Consider the following 8,402-nt stretch of genomic DNA (forward strand, 5'->3'; position numbering starts at 1 on the left):
GCACCACAACAAAGAGCCTGAGCGCCACAATGAGAGATCCCGCCTGCCACAATGAAGATCCCATGTGCGGCAGCTAAGACCCGACACAGCCAAAAATAGAAAGAAAGAAAGAAAGAAAGAAAGAAAGAAAGAAAGAAAGAAAGAAAGAAAGAAAGAAAGAAAGAAAGAAAGAAAGAAAGGGAGGGAGGGAGGAAGGATGAAGGAAGGAAGGAAAGAAGGACAGAAAGAAGGAAGGAAGGATAGAAAGAAAGAAAGAAAGAAAGAAAGAAAGAAAGAGAAAGAGAGAGAGAAAGAAAGAAAGAAAGAAAGAAAGAAAGAAAGAAAGAAAGAAAGAAAGAAAGAAAGAAAGAAAGAAAGAAAGAAAGAAAGAAAGAAAGAAAGAAAGAAAGAAAGAAAGAAGGAGCTTTGTTCAGATGGAAGGGTGAGGTTGGATGTGTTCAACATAGATGGAGAAAGTAGACTGTGGGGAGTCAAATGAAAACCTACAACCCAGGGGTCACAAACTGAAAAGAATCTCCCCTATCCTCACCTCCTCTCTCCTAGAAACAAACTAACAAAAGAACTTCCCCTGGCCAAGTTTACAAGAGTGTTAATGGCTGAATGAACAATCAACCTTCAAGCTCAAAAGTTTTAGCTTTTATGGCTATAAAGTCCTCTCAGTGGTTCACCATTTCACATTGTAGCAGATACTGTTATATAGCAGATTACCTACTCAACATCCTTTCACTTCCTCCACTGCCTGCAGAGGTCCAATACTGTTTGTTCAGGTATAATCCCTCCCACATAGGTCTCAGATCTAGAGGCAAAGACCGTTTGGTCTCAATAAATCCCAGTAGTTCCATTTCATTGTCTATGACTGGTTTAGAGATGGGCATGTTACCCAGTTTTAGCCAATGAGATGTGAAGGGGGATCTACAAGGACCTGTGAAATCGGTGTTCACTATTTTTTGGAGAAAAGGAGTCTCCTCTATTTCTCTGGACATGGTTGTATCTGAGTGTGACACCTGGAAATACTGCAGTCATTTTGTGGCCAGCCTGAGGATGATGTTTATCATTAATGAGGGCAGAACAAAGAGAATCACAGAAAGATGGACCTAGAGCCCTGGCATACTGCACCTGGAGCCTGCCCTACCTTTGGACATTTTGTTACATGAAATAACAAATTTCCCCATTTTTAAGCCAATTTAAGTGGATGTTTTTCTCTTTTTTGCAGCCAAAAAACTCCTGTTAACAAAGGAACAAATCTCTTCCATTGGCCTCTTTCATTTCTGGACCCAGTATGGACAATGTGTGTTTTAAGGATAGACCCAGACACCGCTGGGAAGAGACTGATACAGTGGACAGAGCAAAGCACAAGAGAGTGAGGAAGGCTAGGCAACTGGCAAAGGCAGTACAAAGATGTGGACCTTGGAATCTAAGGCTGGGTGGAGTCCTGTGGAGCCAGGAGAAACTGAGTCAAATGGGAGGGGCTGAGCAATGAAAAGTACTAGAAAGGGTGGCATCAGAAGGCTGGTCTGGCAAGTTGTGACAGGTGAGCTTGGGAGAAAACAATAAAGCAATTGGGTTAGAGAACTGATATTCTGAGTTAAGAGATCTCAGAAGTTTAGTAAGTCCTAGTGGTGATGAGATCCAGCATCTGAATTTGACAGACCAAGATTGATAGAGAGGGAAATCCATAAAATCCAAAAAGTTATGGAGCCTTGTGAAATTAAGGAGTCTGGAGGAGCAGTAGACCAGGTGCTGAAAGATCCTGGGAATAGTGACCGATGAAGGGCAAAGGGAAGAAGAAACTCAGCCAGTTCCTAAAGTCATTTGGGTAGGTATGAAATGCTTACTATGGTTTTGGGCAACTGCATCAATAATTTGAAGAAGAAAATGTAAAAGGATGGAATTAATATTACATGTTTAGGAAGAGGGAGAGAAAAGGTACAGAAGAGAAAATGATAAAAGATTAGAGGGTTGTTTTTTTTTTTAAGTCAGAAAAAAGTTCCTATATGTGTTCCACCAGAAGCAAAAACAAACAACAACAACAAAAAATTGGCAGTACCTGTTCAAGACAGGATCTTCTTTAAACTGAATGAATGATCCTTGTTCCTAACCTAGATATGGACACCCTAATGCATGATTATGGAGCCAGGAACTTTCAGTTTCTGGTAAGAACTCTTAGGTTAGCAAATTCCATTAGGGCTGCCATCTTGACCTTGTTAATAGTAGCATTACATAGCTGGGACAGCAAAATTACCATGTGCCTCTACACTTAAAAGGAAATCTTAACCAGAGCCAAGCAACTGTCATCACTATCATTAAATACTTGTTGATTCCACTGTTCCTCTTCCCTGTTATTAGATACTGGGTACTACATAATTTTCATGTTTTGGGTCTGATGGATTCTCCACCAACAAGAAACTTAGAGGTATCCATTATGTCTGATAATGAATCATAATAAAATGGATAAATTAAAATCCTAATGTAATCCTCAAAGTTCATTTTAGCCAAAACCTTTACACTCTTCTCTCAATTTCCCTCTTTCTCTCCACTCTACACCAAACACTTTCATCCTGAAATTAGAGTTATCAACTAGAAACAAAAGAAGTTTTGTGAGATTTATGTTTTCTCTCTCATTATCCACTGTTCAACATTTGAAAAATACTAACACGGTCCAAAACAGGGAAAAGACTAACAGGAGAAATACATATAAACTTTATATTAATATATATATGAAAAAAAACTTGTGTTATGAAAAATTATCCCAAACTTAAAATAAGGCAAAACATGAGGGCCACATGTCTTTTCAATATTATACTACAGCATTGTGTAGAAGCTTTTCCAAAGATTGCTTAATTTTTTATGACAATGTATCGGTGTTTGACTTTGAGGTTTACTATTTGATTGGAACCCAGACACTGTTAACATGAAATTTTCTGTCCAGTAAAGAAGATAACCTATAAGTTTACTTGCCTATAGGACATTAACCACTTTTGTATCTAACCTAGCAGTCTTATTCTAACATTCCTTTGTGAAAACCTATAAACACTTAGTCCTTCAAAATACTTTTGGAACCAGTTTTACCATCTTATTGGTCCCCTTCATCAATGAGTTAATGAATCTTAGCATGTGTTCATTTGATATTGGTTATGAGAATTACGTTTTAAAAATTTTGAAAATTATGCTTTGACACCTGATAGCCCTTATGATAAAAGGATTAACATCTTTTTAGACTTTGGAAGCATGCTTTTGATATAATGTGCTGACATTTTTTAAACCTTCAAATCTGACATTTCCACCTATGAGAGGAGCTAGGAACAGGAGGCAGGAAAGAGCCGAAAACTTGAGGCAAAAGAGAAAGAGGCCAAGTTGAGAAGCTAGACAAATAAAGGACAATTGCCATATGAGGGCTCACACCTCTTAGGGTCCTAGCAGGCCCAAGCAAGCAAGCGGTGTCACTATCTTTCTGACACCATCTCTGAGCAGGCCCACCCTAGCACTGCCAAGCTGACCAGTGGGACCCCAGAATGAGAGGGCTGGAGACAGCAACCTGGTTGGAAAGTTTGGGAGTAAGTAGGAGCAGTAGCTAGGGGAATTGTCTTGAATATGCACAGCAAACACATTGTGTATTTTACAGGCCCTCCCAGGCCACACCTTAGTTTTGCCATTACCCAAAGTCATAGTTTGGTCTTAGGGAACTGGGATGTCCAACTACTGCTGCAAAAATTAAAATTAACCACCCCCCCACTACCATCAGAGGGCAGTACATTTTTAAAAATTTATCAAAAAGTAGCTTTGACCTGGCCCTGGAAGGATGTTAGTAGTATTTTCTTAAAATTTAAACAATGTGCCTACATCTACATCCAGGGTGAGTTCGGGGTGAGTCTTGCTCAGCCTTGTACGTTGTTTTTAAATACTCTTTTTAAAATGCTAGGTTTTCTGTGTCATACTTAGATTCATTCATTTTAAACACTTAATATGTGCCGAGCACTATTCTAGGTAATAGGGATACCAGAGGAGAACAAGGCAGACAGGACCCTGCTTTTACGGAGCTCACATTTCAGTGAGGAGAAATAAGTAAATAAGAAAAGTATCATGTGATCATAAATGCTGTGAAGATAAAGTAGGGTAATGTGGGGAAAATCCTTCACTTAATCATCACTTCCTCCTGCAGCATCTAAAAAGACAAGGAAAAAAATTCTATCAGCCTGATAAAGCCACAAATGCAAATTCCAAGATCCTGTAACTAAAACACCTGTATGACCAAGTTACATTTAATGGAATTATATGCTCAATAAGCTTTACTTTTAAAATCCAACTGCATCTTTTCCTAGCTCTTTCCAATTTTCATCCATTCCTACACCTGACTTCATTTTCTTCAAAAGGCTAATGAGATGTCACTCTAAGAAGAAGGACCCAGGAGTTAGTTTTTCTTGTTTCCACCCTTTGGAAATAAGCCTATTAGTCACAGCTGAGCCCAAACCTTCCTTTAAGACCACGGGGTGGAGCTTACGTAACTTGCATGTGTGAGCGCATGCGCAGAAGCAGCTGCATGCCCAGTAGTCACTGAGACTGATAGCTGAGGAAGATCTTCATTTTCCTCCCTTCCTCTTAGTTTCCTCCTTTATAAAATGCAATATTAGTATCTGTTTTCACTGGGCCAGTGTAAAGATGAAAGATTAAATAAGAGTGTACTCAGTAAGTGGAAGTTTAAAAAAAAGTGTTTCTCGCCTCCGCCTCCCCGCTAAGCTCCAGATATATGTTAGCAGCCTTCCAGATGTACAAAAGTAACACTAAAATTCAAGGCAACTAAGGCTGGGAAGTAATAGCCATTGAAAAACAGAATCAAGATTTTAAAATATTTTTCATGACTGGACTAAAACCAAGAGGATGAAATTTTATGGAGCTAAAAGTAACGTCCAGCTCTTACATTAAGAAATGTCGACTGCAGGAGCACAGGATGGGAAAGAATTCACTTAATAGCAATTAACGTGAAACAGAGGAGGTTTCATAGACAGCAGATTCAGCATAAACAGACTGGAGAGTGGCTGCCAAGGAAGCTAATGTAATCCCACACTGCACTAATTGAGGCTTAATGTCCAGATCAAGGGGAAGAATGGCCCCGATGCACACCGCCCCGGCCAGATCCTGTCTGGAGCCAAATTCTCCTTCAGGAGCCTTATCTTAAAGGGGACATGGACCAACTGCAGTATGTTCCGCAGGGAATGACCACGTCACACGAGAATCTATTGGAAGACGTGGTGAGGCTTTTACCTGGAAAAGAGAAGATGGTCTTTATGAACATTTATTTGAAGACCTTTCATGTGGAAGAATGTAGCAGTACTTCCGGAGGGAAAAATTAGGCACAGTGGGTGGAAGTTTAGCGAGCAGTTCTCACCTCAGTAAAAGGAAGAAATTCTGAGGATCAAAGCTTCCAGCAGTAGGAAGGATGACTTTGTGCAGTAGTGATCTGGCTGTCCCTGAAAGCAGTCTCTCGAGGCTCTGGATAGGAGGTCAACCAGATCAGTCTTTTTCACACCGCTCTCTAGGGAGTGTCATCCCAGGGAGCCGGACTAGGGGAGGGGTGGGGAATGGTAATTGTTCCCGAGTGATAGAAAGGAAGGAGACCAAGGACGTGGGAACTGGACCCCCAACTTAACCACAGCAGCTCAGTCCTTATGTTTCTAAGTTTAACCCATCTCAGAGTTCCATTTGAGGGGCTTCCCTGGTGGCGCAGTGGTTGAGAATCTGCCTGCCAATGCAGGGGACACGGGTTCGAGCCCTGGTCTGGGAAGATCCCACATGCCACGGAGCAGCTAAGCCTGTGAGCCACAACTACTGAGCCTGCGCGTCTGGAGCTTGTGCTCTACGACAAGAGAGGCCGCGACAGTGAGAGGCCCGTGCACCACGATCAAGAGTGGCCCCCGCTCGCCGCAACTAGAGAAAGCCCTCGCACAGAAATGAAGACCTAACACAGCCAAAAATAAAATAAATAAATAATAATTTTAAAAAAACAGAGTTCCACGCAAGATATTTCTTAAATCTCTGCTTATAAAATCAACTTTTGAAGACCATTGGAGATGATGGCTTTATCACCAACTCAGGTGGTGACCCCACACCCCCTCTCTTAGGACACGACTGTCAGAGAGCAGTCTAGAGCAGGGACTAGATAAATCCTAGTTTTGTCTGAGCTCAATCACTTCTGGAGCTTTCTAAATCGTCCCTCCCACCCCCACTTCCCTTAAGAAAAAAAAGCAGTCTCAGTCTTTTGGTTAGTAGCCCTTGAGAAGGTCTGACAATTTGCTGGATAATTAGCATTAACCTTTAAGCCTTCATCACACGCCCTCTTCCCAAAAGCCATCCTCCTGTCGTGTCTCCTCCATCAGCCTCCACATCTGGCACGGAGGAGAGAAATCCTGGGGCCAAGTTTCAGGCAGAACTTTAGCCCCAGACAGCGGTAATTCTCCTGTCCCTGCAGGCCCTCCAGGAAATACGTGACCGCCACAGGCCCTTGGAGGGGAGCTTATCCCTTTCTACTAGGTGGAGTTTCCCTGCCACCCCAGGCTTGAGTTCTCCCCTCCCTACTCAGAACCTCCTTGTTACCACTATTTATAACAAGGCTTCCCAAACCAGGCTTCTCTTTATAGTTGTCATAAAAATTTGAGCAGCTTTTAAAAGTGTAGACTCAGTCACTCCTCAGCTGCGAATCAGAATCTCTCAGGGTGGGATCTAGGAATCTGTATTTGTAACAGACTGGCTTCCCCAAGGCACCTCAGTTGGGAACCGCTGGTCTCAACCATTACTATGGCACAGAGTCCATCTCACTTTGTAGGACTGCTGTCTTATTTATGCATCCCATCTTGAAGGGAAGGGCCATGTGTCACTTGGATTTGTTCCTCCACTTCCTACCACCAGATCCACATTGCAGCAGCTGACAGTGGGTGAAGCATAAGCAGCACCTGGAGTCCCCTCTAGCTGCTCTACTTCTCCCGAGATTTTCAGTTGCAAAAGTCTCTTCTTTGCTACCACTGGTTCTCAAACTTCCCAGTGAATCAGACTCACCTGGAGGGCTTGTCAAAACAGATTGATGGGCTCCACCCTTAGAGTTTCTGACTCAGTAGGTCTGCAGAGGGGTCTAAGAATTTGCATTTCTAACAAATTCCCCAGACTGCATTTTGAGGACTACTGCACTAGACTCTTGCTTTCCTTCTTTCTTGCCCTGGGTATACATGCTTCTAATCTACACTTCCCTTTCGTACATATTGACTCCAGTATATCCCATAGTGTCTCTCTGCTTATAGGCCTCTCCTCTTATAACTATGTTATTTCTATGAGATTCAGGTATACGATGGCCTTCTATCTCAAACCTCCCCACAATCCCTGGTTCTGTGGCCCAGGGGTTCACCCTCACAAGGTGTTCTGCACTTAGAAGGCATTCTTGCTGAAGAAATTCAGAAAAGGGAAGTACTATTATAGGCGGGAGCAATTGGGAAAGCTTCAAAAAAAGGGGTCAGATTTCAGTTCATCCTCAAAGGGAGAGGAAAGAGCATTTACGACAGGGAACCGTACCGCCAGTGGCCCCTGAAAACAGGAGCGTATACTGGAATGACACAGAGGAAACAGACTCCCCCGGGAACACCCCTCTCTTCCAGGAGGTGGTATACGTCATGGGAAGGCGTCCTGTCTGTTTCCACATCTATTACAACTTACCAACCGCACTGGAGGCAAAGTGACGTTGATTTTGTTGTTTCAGGTTATTAAGCTGTTCAGGAGCCCCAGGGGCAGCAGTGCTGTGTGGGCCAAGCAGCATGGGCGTGGCTGTCAAGAGAATGAGCACGTTTGCTCCTAAGGCCCAGGATAGATAATTCCACTTCTTCTTTCTGTGGAAAAAGCCCCCCACCCTTAGGGGTGTGGCAAGAGCTGACCTGAGGAAGAAGCTTTGCTCAATAGGAAATGAGCTATGATTGTGAAATGAGGAAGCCCTGCTAAGTTTCAGCTTGATGGTTTTGAATTACACAAAGAAAAGAATGAGTGAAAAGGGAACATAATAGTGGACAATTGGAAAAACCCCAAATATCCATCAAGAAGACATGGGTTAAAGTGAGAGAGTGGCATGGACATATATACACTACCAAACGTAAAATAGATAGCTAGTGGGAAGCAGCCGCATAGCACAGGGAGATCAGCTCGGTGCTTTGTGTCCACCTAGAGCGGTGGGATACAGAGGGTGGGAGGGAGGGAGATGCAAGAGGGAAGAGATATGGGGACGTATGTATATGTATAGCTGATTCACATTGTTATAAAGCAGAAACTAACACACCATTGTAAAGCAATTATACTCCAATAAAGATGTAAAAAAAAAAAAAAAAAGACATGGGTTAAGTGAATTGTGCTGTGGGCATATTGGGAAGCCCATA

Source organism: Balaenoptera physalus, assembly GCF_965194825.1.
Source record: "Balaenoptera physalus genome assembly, chromosome: 4".
In the NCBI taxonomy this organism is placed as follows: domain Eukaryota; kingdom Metazoa; phylum Chordata; class Mammalia; order Artiodactyla; family Balaenopteridae; genus Balaenoptera; species Balaenoptera physalus.